Raw genomic sequence first — 17,388 nt, 5'->3', positions numbered from 1 at the left:
GGCGGGTGATCGCAAATGTCCCATTGAAATTGCTGAAGGAGTAGTTGGGTTGCATCAGCGCTGAGATGGCGGGCGTTGTTACGAATCAGAACACTTCTATAAGTCGGCACGTCTCTTCTTTTGTTTTGAATGGGAATTTACGTAATTTTTCACAATGTTACACACACTAGCCAAAGTGCATTAAAAATTCTCTTTTATCGGCAAGTACATCTACATCTACATAATACCCCGCAAGCCGCCTAAAAGGCGTGTGGCAGGGGGTGTTAGGACACCAGCCGTTTACAGCCATTAAAAAAAAAAAGAAGAAGTGCTCTAACGAGGTTGGGACAAGCGTTTATTAAAGTCCTTTATTGTTCGGGGGGAAAACGAATTCTTATATCTATCCGTTCGGCTAAAAATCTCTCTTAATTTATCGCTTCTGTCGGACCTGGAAATATAGTGTGGCTCTAAGATTATGTTCTCTGTGTCGCTCTTAAATATATCCATTCTCAATTGCTCAAGCAATCTAAGCCTAGCGCGCAGCCTCCGAGTCTCCAACGGCTCCCAGCCTAATTCGCTTAACATCTGGGTAACACTGTCTGTACGCCCGTAGCGGTTTTTGACGAAACGCGCAGCCTTCCTTTGTATCTTATTCAGCTCGCGGATTAAGTCTTTCTGCACTGGATCCCATACACTCGCTGCATATTCAAGGTGCGGTCGGACGAGAGCGAAATAGCACCTTTCTTTTACTTTCTCATCCGAAAATCTTCCCACAATACGCTTGACGAATCCTAATTTCTTCAGGGCTATGCCGCAAATATTCTTTATATGAGTTCCCCACGTGAGGTTCGAGGTTATCGTAACTCCCAGGTACTTCACTTCGTCTGTTGCCTTTATGTTAATGCCATCCACTGCGTAAACATTGTTAGTGTTGGACGAATTCCGCAAAAAATGTACCGCCATGCATTTGCTCAGATTAAGTTCGAGTCCCCACTCTTGACTCCACAATTGAACGTTGTTTAAGTCCGATGATAGATTTCCAAGTAGCCTAAGAAATGTCAATGTTGAAGCCGTTCAGCGAGTATTCTGGCTGTCGCTCCGCAGTTCACTCTTGGCGAGAGAATTCCTTGAGGCAATGTAGTTAATGAGATTGCTGCATGCCTTAAACTAAACCATGCCTAAACCTACTGTCAGAAATGACTTAAGAGTGTGATACAGAGTATACACCTGTCGCTATCCGTAGTACTCGCCTGTCACTTGTATGGTGTTTTTGCTAAGCGATGAGCGGTTGAGGAACAAAAAAGCCCTCGTAATCAAGTATCTAAGCAAAGGTCATATATTCAATTTTTTTATATACCAGGACTAGCCACGGTGATAACATTATTATTATGAGGGTCACCCGTAATGCACACTTTGTGCGAAAATCCATGGAGAAAAAAATCATTCGCCTTGATCAGGTTTCGAAAGCTTTAAGCACTTGAGCGGAAATCGGAAATCGAAAAAGTTCGAATTCTCGTTGAGGCGAATGATTTTTTCTCTGTTGATTTTTCGCATCACTTGTTTAAAAATAGGAGGATGAGTGTTTGCCACTACTTAGAAGGACAGAAATTGGTTATATATAATAATAAAATATATACATCAATGTATAATTTTTTTGTTGCACTATTTAAGTTACATTAGCTTAATGTAGATTTCTGTCATCAAGGTACCCAATTGAGGGTATATAACTTGCTATGAATAAATCTGGTACAGATGCAATTTTGAGTTGAACACAAAATATGTGGTAATTGTTGAGATTTAGGTACGCTGCAAATAATAATATTCCATATTATCGGATAATAACATTGAAGTGGAATAAAAAGGCTCATCTACACTCATTTGAAATATCCCTAATCAGCATCTACACTTAATTATCCGGCCGATGAAAAGATAATTTTAGTCTGCATATTATGGTATTTTTGTAAAATCTCTGGCATTCAAAAATATTATTTTACTTTACTTTTGAGTATGAACCATATTCCTGAAAGTTGGAGCGAATCCATTCATTTATTCTCTCAAACTCATTAGATAAAGTAGTTTGGTATTCTTGATCTTGAACGATTAATTGCTGATGCTAAACTTGGGGGTGGGAGGTGAGAAACTTGAATAGGTTTAATATTTTTTCGGGTGCGTTGGAGGACGCTGGACTCTCAACGCTTTGTTGAGGGTAGAAAAGGCTAGGTGGACGGTGAGGAAAGGCGGCCTAGGAGGCCCTTTGTGAGTCTGGATAGAGGAGGAAGAGGATACGGCTATAATAGATAACAGCTAGGCTAGAGGATGAGGCGTGAGCGGGCATCTAAGGGCTAGGAGATAGTATAGAGTGAGATATTTGGAGGGGTTAACGTGGAGTGTGGAGTAGGAAGGACGGGCTTTGTTTTCATTTTGTTCTCATATCTTCACCGTCCCAAAAACGGCTCTTTCAAGGCCTTTGCGGCGGGGGACAGCAACGTAGGACGAGGCTGAAATGGAGAGAAACTGGAAGGTTTCTGAGAATAAGGATTTCTATGTTCACTAAATGTATTCGTACGATAGAATAAGTGGTTGCTTAGTAACTTTGCGCGCTTAAAAAGTTTTTTTTTTTATACTAAAATACGTTTATCGATACTATCAGATAAAAAATCCATAGGAAACTTTTACTTATGATAACCCCCTTAGTGCCATCAAAATTAGGTGGTACCAGTGAAAAGTGCCAACGTAAATTTATGAATTTTGTAGCACTTTAGAAAGAACAAAATATGAAATTTTTATTTTTGACATCAATGCCTTGTTTTTTAATTTTTCTAAATGGTTATTATTAGTTGTATAAAATGTTCTAATACATTGGATTCAGGGTAAAACAAAATTTATTATCTAAATTTGATTTTTAAAACCGGTCTATGCTTGAGGTGATTCATCGGTTCTTTTGGCACTTTTCGCCCGTGGCACTAAAGCCGATGTATCGGCCCGGGGCACATATAGAGTTGATTTTTTAATTTTCATTTGCGGTGTCACATCATCGGCCATTTTTCTTTAAATCAGTGGCGTTGTTGAATTACGTTTGTGTAAAAGTCATTTTTTTCGTGCACGGTAAGTTTGGGATTGTATTTTAACCAAGAAACGGATACAAATTGATGCATGTAATGCAAAAATTTCTATTTGAATGATTACCGATGCGTTTTTTGCAATGCGAAACGAATTATTTTTTTTCTTAAAATATCAAGAGTAACACTTATGTAGTTGGATAATTCAAAGGTTTATAGTTGGTTTTAACGTTTTATCAAATTAATATTTGTTGAAAGAGGATTGATATGCATTATTGTTGACGTAGCCGTGCCAATAAAAAATGTATTTTTTAGGGATGTGCGAGTTCTCGAAAATTTGAGTCGAGTCGAATAGTTGAAAGAAAATAAATTCCCCAAGGCTGGGCATCTCCCCACACCTCACATCACAACTCCCCACCTCTTTGCTGGGCAAAATGGTGGGGAGGTATGAAGTTGAAAGGATGACGGTGGGGTGATACGGAAAAGTTAAGCAGAAACACCATGAAACAAACAATTAATGAGCGTTTGACTTGTGATTCCCGTGTAGCTGATGGTCACTGCCGTGAGCGATAGCTTCACAAACCTGTGTGTGTATTGTCCCACGCGTACATTTGTTCCTTAGAGTAAACCCGCGGGGTGCGTGAGAGAGTTATTTCCCTAGCTTTATATTTTTGTCTATTTCTTTGGTGTGAGTGGGTCAGTGGCGTAAGCGGAAGCTCCGCAAGCCTGAGTGTGTGTGTATGTGATGGAGACCCACGCGGAAAGTTCCTTAGAGAATATCTGCTTGTGCGGTGAGTGAGCTTGCGCGGTTGTTTTATTTTCATAGTGTTTCAGCTTAATTTTTGTGTATCACCCCACTATCATCCATCCAACCTCCCATCCCTCAACCTTTTTTCCCAGCAAAGAGTACGGCCTCGGGGTATTAATTTTATTTCAACTGTTAAACGGATCGTTCGACACCTATATCGAGTCGAATAGTTGGTACTCGACTCAAGCGCTTCAAGTAGTATTAAGAATGTTGAGTCGAGGCGAGTAGTTTCTGTTTCAGAGCTGTCGAGGCCAGTAAGTCCAGATTTCTGCCGACAGAAGGCGCTATGGAGAAACTTATGCAATATTATCGTTGATAAAAGAACGAAAAAAAATGGTAATTTTTACACTTTTAATTCAAAACTCAGCAACCGACCATGGTTTCAGCACATTGTGTCATTTTCAATTTTTTTTCCTTGAAATGACACAATGAAAATGACAGAATGAAATGTTGAAACTATGGTCGGTTGTTGGGTTTTAAATTAAAAGTGTGGAACTTACCATTTGTGTTCTTCTAACATGGATATATCGAACTTCCACAAAATCAACCCTAAAACGATTTCATGCGTCAATAATATCGTTTTTAAAGTCGATAAGTCGTTTCTAGTCCCTTTGCCCTGGATATTCAGCTTGTTGCATACGTAGCAATCAACCAATAGTACGTGGGCGCTGAGTACTTACCTTTTCATCTGCTGCGGCGGCCGATCGTCTTCCGGCCTAGCGGTCCGAAGGATCGGAGAGGACTGCTGCACCGCTCATAATTTCTTATCCACTTTCTCCTACTCCACTTTCTGCTCTCAAAAGTTTTTTCTAAGGGTATTTGCACGAAGTATAGGTCTCTCAAAAATATTTCAAATAGTAGTGGGGCACTACCCCCAGCGCATCAATTGGAATTTATTTACATGCTAAGCGATCTATCATTTACCATTCACAACCCTTCTAAAAAGGTTGGTCGGTTTGGAAGGGTTGTAAAATCACCAAATGGTTTACCAAATTTTACAACCCTTCTAAACCGACTGGAACCAGTCATTATATATACCATACCATCGCTATATATAGTAGTTATACCATTCTAATTCGATGGAACCAGTTGTTATAACGTTTATTCCATTCCGAAGTAGAGGTAGTCAAAATGGCTGTTTTGTAGGCATCAACCCCTTCTTCAGACGTCTGGAAGCGCTTTCCTCGTAGCATATTCTTGATTCTGAGGAATATGAAAAAATCACTGGGGCTTAAGTCCGGGCTGTATGGAGGATGATCAAGAATTTCGACGTCTTGCTGTTCCAAAAACGACTTTGTGACTCGAGCGGTGTATGAGCTTGCATTGTCATGATGGAGCGTAATGCGTCGATTGGGGCTATCTTTCCGATGCTCGGTGATCACTTTCGGCAAGCAAATGGTCATATACCATTGAGCATTACCTGTTCTTTGATTTTTAAGAGCAATCATCGCTATATGGCCTGATTTGGCTACGAACGATGTGACCATTTTCTTGGAAACGCTGGGAGAGCGAACAACTTTTGTCGATTAGAGCTCACTTTTGAAGACCCATACTGAAGATGGGCGTTTTTATTCAGGCTCGTAGCTAAAGATCCATGATTCATCACCATTCACGATGCTGTGAACGTGCTTTGATGCTCCGGACTGAATCGTTGTACAGTATTTGGACACCATTTGACTCGAGCTGCTTTCTGTTCTTCTGTGAGAAGGTGCGATATCCGGCGGGAAACTAGTTTTTTAACACTTAAACCTTCGTGTAAGATCTTTTGAACTGAGGTCCCTGAGATATCCAATGATGCCTGAATCTCAGGGTATGTACCATGACTATCTTTCATGACCATGTTGCGTACAGCATCCACGTTTTCCTGAGTGATTGCGGTTTTTGGTCGCCATTCACGCGGTTGATCACTGAGGCTAGAGCGTCCTCGCTGAAACTCTGCATACTAGCGATAAACGGTTTTCTTTGATGGCGCTTCTTCGTCAAAAACTACAAAATGTTCACTAACGCATTTTTGCTGGGTAAGACTTCGTTGAAAGCTATAGAAAATTATGGTTCGGTACTATTCATCACTTAATTCCATCTCGTACAGCTACTTGGGAACTTTGACACGCCACCGTTTTAAAAATTATCAGGCCGATCTTAATGAAACTTTGCATGGGCATTAACCAAATCAAAAAGTTGTTTATAAACACTATTTATAGTTGTTAGGTGATAAAGTTTTACTCCTGACACTTAAAAGGCTACCCTCGTATTTTAACGAAAGTTAATGATTTGAAATATTCTATTCTTACTTATCCATGGTAAAAGAACACATATGGTACTCTCCACACTTTTAATTCACAACTTAACAGCCGAACATGGTTTCAACACATTGTGCCATTTTCAAGGTGATACATCCAGCACTCTCTCAGTATTTATACCCAGTCCAAGGTAGGAGGTGGGGGCATGTGGAATTGGTGCGAGGGGAGTGGAAGGGGAAACAGTTTGGGTGAACAAATGAATGAAGTCCGATAACGGAAAACATACAACATACAATTGGTGAGCGAAGTTCAGGGTTTTGATGTCATGGGGATGCTTAACTTTAACAAAGGTGAGTCAGTACAAAATAAAACATCATTACAAAGTCCATCCGGGCTATTGGCAGTTTAGACTTTTCCACGAAATCTAATTTAAGCCTTCGTCATTACAATGTAAAATATCTATGTCAAAATTTATAAAATGGTTATTAAGGCATAGGTGGTTTGCAAAACAACGTTTTCCGTCATCGTATGTAAAACTTCTGTGTTCCTTCTCTATGTATATAAAATTTCGAACAGCCTGGCCCAGTGGCGTTGCCAGGAATTTCGTTCGCGGGGGGCTCAAAACCAGGGGGGGAAACTTTTGAGCAACAGGGTACTGAGTAGAGGGTTTTAAACTAATTATAAAACTTCTCATGATCGAAAAACCTGCATTTGTTAAATAAAAAGTTTGTAAATTCATGATTTTTCGAAGTTTTGTTTTCTTTTATGAATGAAAATAATTGTGTTTTCATATATTCCGGACCTCCCGGATTACCCCCTGGCTACACCATTGAGCCTGGCCAAAATGTTGACCAGACTGATTTGACGCTTTCGAAATGGCAGTGTTCTTTTTACCAGTATTGGTTAAAGATAATGTTTATGATGATTACATGTATTTATTTTTCCCTTTCAGTGTTACTGGCGTTAACAATCCTGCTATAAGAGGACCCACCTGAAAAGAGTTGCATGTGAGTAACTGCCACAGTGTATTAGTACCAATTTTTTTTTCAGTTCACACTTTTATGAGGCTACTTTGACACCATTACCTGGATACTTACCTTTGTATCCGATATGTATTAAACCACAATAATGCTTCATCTACCGTTTGTAACCAGTTACGATCTTTCGCTACTTTCATTAAATATCTATGTCATATTATACATATTGAATCCGGAAGAACTGCGCCTATATATTTGATTTATAGTCTTTAGTTTTTGAAATTATTTTTCATATTAAATTCAGGAACCCGATGTGAACAAGTCTCATATTCTTTGAACAACGTAAAAATCGATGTATTAATGTACATATGGAATCCGAAAGCAGAAAAGTCCTTGCCATTTAAAAATCTGTGTAGAATATGTCATGCATTAAAGGGGATGGACTTGAATAACAATCCCAGCCATGAATATTATTACAATAGAGGATCCTCAAGCCGGCCTCGAAATGTGTTTTCATGCACCGCGCATTTAAATGGGTTTAAAAAGAGTCGCCACTCGTTTCGCTGACGGACAAAGTGATCCAAATTTCACGGGGAATTGAGGTGTAATTAGGGACGCTGACCAAAATTAATACACGCTGATGTGTCTATCAAGTTCATAACTATTCAATGCTATTCCTCGCAATTACTAATATTATACTGCAAAATATTGGGAACAAGTGGATCGTGTTGCACTCAATCACCTGCCGTGAACATTTTTGAAAACCGATTTAAATGGTAATGATCAACGAAGATATGGTATTGCTCTCAAATTTTATTCTGGTGCTACTTCGGTAGCGTTTTAACCGAAGTCAACTTTTTCAACAAGTAAAACTATCTAATGATCAACGAAGATATCGTATGGCCCACAAATTTTATTAACAGCGTACTACACGTGTTTCATTTGCTACACAATCATCATCAGATATTGATGATGATCGGGTAACAATTGAAAATAACAGTGATAATGTAATTCGGTACAGATGATTGTGTTACAATTGAAATACGCGTAGTACGCTGTTAATAAAATTTGTGGGCTATACGATATCTTCGTTGATCATTAGATATGTTGACTTGTTGAAAAAGTTGACTTAGGTTAAAATGCGACCGAAGTAGCACTAGAATCAGGCTTCTATAGAAGAAGGTGAAGTGGATGGAGAGATCACGTTATAAATAGCGTTGAGTGGGCAGTATAGCTTTAGGATACGGAGGACGGCCGAAAACTTACAAGAATTCTTCCATTTTGGCGCTTTAAACCCCATTAAACTGTCTCAAACTCCCTTCTAGTTTAATTTAATATATTTTTCAATAATTTTCTGGTTTTCAAGGGGTCTTAGCGGGTATATATTCAATAAGTCTTTCTCAACCATTGCATTAGGTGCTACAATTCATGAAATCCTATTGTAGATCTAGTTTACGGATAAAAATATTGACCCCCATATTCTCCTTCCCAAATCTAAGTGGTCCTTGTCGTTAGCAACCAAAATATTTCCTTTCATTCCATTGCTTTAAAAAAAGGCTACTGAGGAGTCTAACTTGAAGTGTAGCTCATTACGGCTCGGAAACATGGATAATCAGTAAGAAGGACGAGAGAAGACTGGAGACCTTAGATGTGGATGTGGAGAAGAATAGAGAGGGTGAAGTGGACGGAGAGGGGGAGAAACGGCGAAGTGCTGGACATGCCATGGTGGATGAGGAGAGGCAGCTTTTAGATGAGATACTGCCCGATCCCTGCTTGAATGCTATGTGGAGGACAATAGGGTGGTTTCCTATTATTTTTTTATTGCCTAAATCGAAAGATTATTACTCCTGGAGTACATATTTCACGCTTTTAGATTTTTAAATGACGATATCCATTTTTCGCGATTAAACGAAAAGTGAAAAATTTCAAGCGCGTGAAAACGCGACGGCTAAGTATGAATGCCGAGAAAACTCCGTGTGACGTCGTTCTGGTTCCCACTGCCGCAAGTGAGGTGGCCTTGAGGCGAGGCTTTGAGCGCTGATACGACGAAGGATGCTAGCAGGTAGCAGAGTACCATGCTAGCTGGTAGCGCTTGGCTTAAATAAGGATTATTGATATCTTATCAAACGAAGAAAACTTTCCAACCTTAGCCAGTTTTAATAGGTGATTATTAAGAGATGTTTCCCTGAGCTCTGTGCCTCATGCATGCATTGGTAATCTCAGACGATGTAAAACTCATGACTACTCGAATAGAATCTAGGTCCCTGTGACGTCACGTGGAGTAGCATCGGATGGGCGCCAATCTGGCCTTTTTCAAATGAGGTTAAAATTGACCGTTAACATTCGTCTAAACTGGGATTTCCAAAACCAAATAATGTGTATACTTTGAATACACTATTGCTGTGTAGCGAATCGCAATCAATGCCTTTCGTTTTCTTTGATGAAGGAAACTACCCTATTCAAGCGCAAAACTCCGTCCGTTGGATGGGACGTTAAGCCGTGGTCCCCTTGGCACTTTTTGTTAAGAGCAGGCTAATGCCGACGCCGGGTTTCTCTCCACCCTTTCTTACCTACCCTTCCCCTCATGGCGCAAATGACCTCAGTTGTCGGTCGCCTCCTCCAAATTGCACACCATACGAATCGCAATCGATGCCTTTCGTTTTCTTTGATGAAGGAAACTACCCTTTTAAAGAGGGAAGTGTTTAAAGGAAAGGGAGGCTCACAAAACACTTTTTAAATACTCCATGGAAACATGCTTCAATCGGTAGAATACTTTTAAAATAATGAGATGGAATTGCGCCTCCTTCATACAGTAGGTATCCTTGATCCCAGCAGTTGCTATTCGCACTGCTCCCATAAGTGGTAGTCGGGGTTGAAACTTAGTGACAAAGGGAGTATAGGAGTAGGAGGCAAGAGAGCGAGAAAATGGGATGATGATGGCTTTTAAAGACGAGCGTGTGGGAACCGCTTAGGTTGTGGGCAGGAAATTCGCCTCTTGGGTGCGCCTTGTAGGGCGGATCCATTATCACCAAGTTTCGAGAAAGTTTAAACTCCCTCTGAGCTCTGCGCGATCCCCATTGGACAATAGCCATTCAGATTGCTGCTTGGAGAGATGCCATATTACGTGGAACAAAAGCTATGATGTTTTCCGAACGGAATCAACCGCTGCTCGCTCCCTAGAGGAGCGCTCGAAAGTCTCATTTGTGTCGAGACGATGCGAATTAGCACGGATGAAAACATTTTGGAGTCGAGGCAAAACTTCATTCATTATCATCACGATTTATCATCCGTATCGCTTTTGGGACGTCTTGTGTGGAAAAAAATATGGATGCCTTTTCCGTGAGTATTGAAGGACTGTCTCCTGAGCATAGTAAGCACGGAAGGAGTTGGTTAATGTCCCTTTACTTAGAAAGAAATGAAGACCCTAGATCAGTGGTTACCAACCCTTTATGTCTAGCGACCCACCTTTTAATTTTTTCCATTTTCGCGACCCACCCCTACCCCACCCATGATTACACACACGCATACAAATACGTATGCATGCATATTGTACACTTAATTGGTATTTATATACATTTGGTCAATCTTTAATCAAGATTATTTATGTTAAAAAAAATAATAAAAATGACACATACATAAAATTAAAATTATGTGGTGAATAGGTTAAATTTGGTACATTTTCAAGAGCCACGCCGCGACCCACTTAAATTTCGCCCGCGACCCATTAGTGGGTCGCGACCCACTGGTTGAAAACGCTGCCCTAGATTGATCAGGGACACTCGTACGTTTAAATCGATTGGAATAAATGGAAAAAACTTGTCACATCAAATGAGCCATAGGAAACCTGTACACGAAATATTTCGTCAATTTGTACACCTTGTAAAGCCTTAGCTTTCTAATAAAAACATAAAGCTTCGTTGGGATCTTAAAATAATACTGGAAGTTACCACCATAATTGGTTACCACTGAAAAGTCCATAGTGATGTGTCAGTAATTCTCCTTATTTTTTGACGAATTTTAAGCTGTAGAGCTGTGTAAACTTGTAAAATGTAGCTGTTTAATCAAAATTTAGGTCGGCAGTGACCTGATATAATGTCATTTAGAGTAAAATAGTGTCTTGGGCGCTAATATCATTTAGCATACAATAAAAATATTTGAAAATGAAGTCATGAATTTGAAAAGAAATCAGTTTACCGACCTCTATAATGAGTATGATATGATCAGAGATTTGAAGGGTTATGATATCTGATATTTGACTCTATTTTACTAACGTGAATATGCTAACTGTGGCAAGCATTCTCAATGGAAACAGGTTTAGAATGTAGAGGGCCCAACAGAAAACGTTATGATTTCGCTTTTAGTCTTCCCGCACACGTCGCCGCTTTTATGGCTTCTGAATGAATTTACCTGTCGGCGAACTTATTTTGCGTGGGTAAAATATATTCAGTAAACAGATCTCTCAATTTGATTCCACTCGATTATTTGATCCCTCAATGAGTTTGAGCTTAGCTGATTATTATTTATAGAGGCTGTTCACTGTTAAGTCCGTTTAATCGACCGACGAGGTGATACCCGTTTGAGTGATTAAATCGTAATTGGAGAGGAGGTTCATTCTTTAACTGAGACTGACAGTCGCTTAATTATTTCAGCTACTCACGAGCATTACCCGCTCTCATGAGGGAAAGTTGTCATCAGCATTTTTCGTGGCATTGTTTGATTAAAACCTCCGTTGTGATTCTGGAAAAAATTTGAACTTCACAGTTTCAAATGTAACCGTTTTCTGGTGCTACTGGAGTTTTCATCTCTCACATTATTCACCAGGTGTTATGTTTATTCGTGAATTTTGCTAGTTTTCTTTTCTAGGATCTTTCTAGGATTTTTAGTTAGAATGAAAGGGAGTAGGTCTTATTGTGAATTGAAGAGGGAAATTCATGATGGAAGGGGACGCTCACGGAATTCTTCTTCAGCACTCCATGGAAACCTACCTTAAATACTTTAATAATAATAATCTACAGTCAACTGCTTTTATGATCACTTTTGATGTTCTCAATTTTTTCTTGAAGCGACGACTCCGTGAAATATTCGGAATGGAACAAAATCTTTTGCTACTCATTATATTGAACGTTTCTTTAATGTAAGTGTGCATGCATTGTCACATAAGCCTGCCCGATTTTTGAGCTTTTGTATCGATGATGGAACAGTCTCTTTAACGCCTTTGGTCGAGTTTAAGGTCTCACCGCCCATAAATCATGCATACGTATTATCACATCACTAACTTCTATCATATTACAATATGATAAAGGAAATTATTCACCAAATCCAATAGCAAGACACATTACCCCAAACTTCGATTTCCTATACCCAACCACATCCATTCCCATCAAACGCTCACCGGTCAACCTACGAGTAACGACTTTTACCTGAGTTTACAATATTGAAATGCACTGGATACAGCAAAGTACGCCGGGACTAGTGTAGAAACCAAAAAGATATTCCTGCGAGGCGTTCCACGGTAAACCTCGCAACTCAATTTTTTTTACCAATTTTTGCCTAGCTATTGCGCTAAATTTTTAGAATAGCTCAGAACTGTATGAAAATGCAATGTTATTACACTTCTACCGTGACTGGAACAGTATCTCAAGTTATATTTATGAAAAAACATAACGATCGAGATTATTTCCAAAAATACTCGCAAAAATTAAATGGATGCTCGCAAACTTTATTGGCGTAGTGAAGTCCCTTCAGAACACAGGCTATTACTGTTGACTTTAATCTTAATTCTCTTTTCTTAATTCTACAAATGGCAAAGTTTGAAAAGAAATTTTCGGATATCAATAGCAAAAAAGTGTTGCTCATGTAAGATTCTAGAATTAATACTTGCTGGTCAATACATATCATCCGCGTGTCTCCGCGAAAGCAAAATGTAATCTTACATGCGCATGCGTTTTTCGTTTTTGATATCTGAAATTCTCTTCTAAAACTTTGCCATTTGCAGAATGGAGAAGAGTGATTTAAGATTAAGGTTTGAACTGTTACCCGTCCATCCCTTTGGGTGTACATCCTTTCAAACAGAGTTTTGGTGGCGAGGTACCCCCTTCATTATAGCCAAAAGCATTTTCATCACTGTATTTATGAAGCCTTCAGGAAAAGCAGGCCTAATCGAGCGAGAGGGTAATGTTTAATCCATACGGTATTTCTAAAAAAAAGTATCTATTGTGACTTTTTAGAGCCTTACATTAGGTACAATTTTTTAGCAGTTCTTTTCTCAACTTCTTTGGAATTTTTCCGTAATGATGTAGACAGTTGTAACAACCTTGTAATACCTATTCCACGCCACTATTTTTTAAATCCTGGGGATCGATTCGGAGTGAGAAATAATATATACTTATTTTTATTGGTAAGTTCCTCTTTGTCCCTTGGTAAGGTTGAGCAGAAAGCAGCCACAAATTTTTTTGGAAGAAGATTTTTTGGTATGCGCGTTGCCTATACCGTTATTTTGCGATTTGTATGCATCGGAAAACTATGCATTTTATTGATTTGAATATATTTAATATTAATTTTTTAGTTGTAGGATGTTTTGATCGAATGATATGAAACGAGAGAGCAGTTACTCCCATGGATGTGGACAGACGTTATAGGACTAGGGAATAATTTACGTTTTTTCGGCACTTCAGCTAATCCCCTCACCCTGGTTGCACATACTGAATCCTCGTAGGGCTAGTATTATATTTTATTAATAGGCATACGAGGTAAATGTACCAAATGTAATTTGAGAAGGTGTATGTAAAAAAACTCATAGCAGGTGTATGTAAAAGAGAATAAAGATTAGCGGCTCCCTTGTACATAGGTGCACGAGGGAGCATCATTATTAGGTGTATATTAATAGGATTACGAAGGAACGTGTACCGAAGTTCGAGTAAATAACCATTATTAATCATAATGAATTTTAAGCGCGCTTGCAGACATTAATAATTATTATTTTACCGACTTCTCACCTATTTTTCATTATCTCTTCACTCATCATTGTCGTGTTCATTCAAATTTAGTGATAGCCTCATAAAATACGAAAGCAATTTCGCGTTCTTTCAAATGTTAACGACGGCAATATCTCGACTCTGTACTCTGATAATGTGGTTGATAATGCCGTGTTCACCCATAGCCACCTAGAATACAAGGCCTGTTCACTGCTTTGTGACGTCACTCAGAGAAGTGCCAGGGAAGTTGCTACGGTACTCGGACGGGAAGTCGTCTTTCGCTGGGCATTCAGCTGTCTCCAGCACCCAGAACGCCAACTTTTACCTAAATTATTACTCATGAACTTGCCTTTGCCGTGAATAGTGTAATAATTATATAGCCGTCCAGTTAATTGGCGTATTTGAATCACATAAAATAAATTACAAGAGTGAATCTTTAGCGATGGGAACTGAAACCAACTACTATCGGCGCAAAAAAGGTAGAACGTTGAACTTAAGCATTTTTATAAAATTCTGCCGAGGCTTCATAGTGTTGTGTCATATATACTATGTTATACTATGAGTCTCACTTGTCAGAGTTACTGAGCAAGGCATATCTTCTCAGGATATTTTGTTTCTCTCTACTAACACTCCGAAGTCATTTACCCATTTGGCTACACAAATTAGAAAAGAATTTGTTAGTTGTCTTCTCTTTAGGACAGACATATGTTTATGCTTTACCATCTACAGTACGTTTTGCGGAAGACGCACGCGATAGCATCAGTTCCTAACTTCACCTCGCACGAGTGGTTCCGTACTTTCCAGGGGGGGTTGAATTCAAATTAGCTAGTGTTTTCCGTGTGGGTTTAATAAAGCCAGGTTTCATTTTCATTGGTTTTACTTTTATCCGTCTTCGGACCAAGGCCCTTCCGAAGAAACAAGTGAGTACTTTAAAAGATTGTCTGAAAATAATTTAATATGAAGAAAAGCATCTGGGAATGATGAGCGTGAATATTGGAGAACGTCTCGGGCTGTCAGCAAGCACATGACGGTAGGGGTGGCGTTAAAGCGAGCTACCTGGTGAAAACAATAAGTGGGATGAAGCCGAGGCTCAGGTGGGCGTGCCGCTAACGATTAACGCAACATTGTTCACGCTTTACACATTGCCTAGATTACATGAAAAATATATTATTAGACAGGAAAATTACAAATAATTGCCGATTTTAGGCCTATGTGATCCATCTCACAACCAATCACGGCGCCAGCGAAAGCGTTTGTTTTAGGCATTAAAGAACATTACTCTCGTGAATACGTGTACTGGAAATGGCGTTTCATGGATAAGAATTTATACATCAGAGAGACATCAATACTAGCAGGGTGAATATCGAGTGGAGAGCAAACATTTTTAGCGAGGTTGCGTGTTCCTCTAGGATATTTAAAAGAGAATCAACAATATGATCTAAGTGCCTCGATGAAATACTAGTATTCCTGTAATTGGCTGAAATCTTGTTATTAATCCTATAACGAATATCACAATTACTCGCCAAATTCCTAGGTTTCCTGGGACAAAGGCAACCTAGCCAAACATTCCCGCATCGATCGTTTTCACGCATTCATCGTTTTTTTCGTCCATTCCCCTGAAAAACGATAGTTCGAGGTTCCACTGTATTTTATTTATCTAAATCACCATTGTGCTCAATATTCAAATCTTATCAATAAAAAAATCAGGGTAAATAAAAGAGGAAAAATATAAAACAAGAAAACATACAGTTGTCCTCAAGATTTCAAACAAGCAGAGCATTTACATTTATGTACATCATTCACAGTAGGAGGTAATTTTGATTGATGACTAAAAATATTTTTCGTGACACCACTTGAACACAATAACATTGTCGAATGTTTCGCCATAGTAAACATTTTTTAAAAAGAGAGAGATTAAAGAGAAACCGATCTCAAGCAAATATAGGATATTAAAAGAATATATAAGGAAATTCAGGCATTATTTTTATAAAATTGTCACAACTAACTAGACAAAATAAACTTGCATTGGCTCTCGGAATTTTAAAGGAATTTTTGAGTAATCATTAATTTTTATTACATTCACTAACAAAAAGGGTAAAATAGTGTTTGATCGAAATAAAATTCCTCTGATTCTTTCGCTGGAAAAGTTAATGACAATGCACTTGAAATCAAAGCAAAGAATTCCTTTAAAACAATTCCCAAGTTGATGATTGAAAAACACAAGTACATTTCAAAGTATTTCCCGCATAACTTTCAATGCTTTTGAGAATCGTAAGAGCTATTTAGCACAAAATATTAAACTAACTGACCCGGCGTACTTCGTACTGCCTAACAATCAATGAACTTACAGTTCAGTTACACCATTTATAAACCAAGAGCGGCTGAGCTATTTTAATCATATTTGATTTATTAAAATAAAAGAAGAATACAATTTCAACAAAATTACCTAAATGAGTATCAAAATTGGTTGTCAAAAAGACATTTTCTTTATTGAATCTACATAGGGTGAATCTGAGCACGTTTACGCGGATTATTTTCAATGAATTTCTAACGTTTTAATTGAAGAAATTTTGGGAATTGTGGTTTTATGAAGCAGTTAATGAAATAAAAATTACACGCATTTAGTTGTTAGCTATTTGTGTTATTAACCGTAAAAAATGTTTTTAGGCCTAAGTATGTTGCGTAAACTTGGCCCGTTCACGGGGCAGGTTAACTCAACGATAGACCGACGCTTTACTTATGCACAAAATCGTGTAAGAAAAGCCCCTAGGAAGCAGCATTCGTATCAAATGACTTTAGGCGCGCCAGTTATTGTATCTCAGTTTGGAAAAAATGCACTGCGTAAACGTTTTGCATGCGTAAACGGACCACGGTGTGCCCTACACATTCGGGTTTAATGTCTTGCGTCAAGCACCTTCTGATAAACAACAGTTTTTGTTTTATTATCAGGCGTAAGATAAAACGGATAAAGCTAAAGAAATATAGCGAAGAAAAGCTGTGACGCAGCGAAAGGGTTTTTGGGGATAAAACCTCCCCAAGAGCTCAGAGAATTTTTTATAAAAAAATTTTGTTACCAATATTAGGGGGACGGATGAGTGACAAAGGAAACATATTTAACTATTCACACGGCCGCAAAACGCACCATTTTGAACCATTTATCCTAAAAAATGCCTGAGGGAGGGCCCTCACACTTCTCTCTTACCTTGGCGGGTTTTCTGTACCCTACAGACCCCCAGTATTAGCTGCGCCTAAAACCCCCCTATCCTTAATTCCCAACTGCGCCCTTGAGGCGAAGGAAGAAATACAGCGGATGGTTTACCGACTCGTAAACATACCACATATAATTGACCA

At 38.8% G+C, this 17,388-nt stretch overlaps 1 protein-coding gene across 1 annotated transcript in view; it reads left to right on the top strand.

The window, feature by feature from the left end:
* The window catches only part of LOC124161153 (RYamide receptor), a 657,512-nt gene that overhangs the window by 121,477 nt on the left and 518,647 nt on the right, over window positions 1–17,388 (top strand). The window contains exon 3 of the mRNA XM_046537388.1: window positions 7,039–7,093. The gene's annotated coding sequence lies outside the window, so the exon portion shown is untranslated. The remainder of the gene's footprint in view (window positions 1–7,038; window positions 7,094–17,388) is intronic.

Source organism: Ischnura elegans, chromosome 6 (assembly GCF_921293095.1).
Source record: "Ischnura elegans chromosome 6, ioIscEleg1.1, whole genome shotgun sequence".
Lineage (NCBI taxonomy): Eukaryota > Metazoa > Arthropoda > Insecta > Odonata > Coenagrionidae > Ischnura > Ischnura elegans.
The sequence above is the reverse complement of the archived record's forward strand: the minus strand, read 5'-3'. Positions and strand labels throughout refer to the sequence as shown.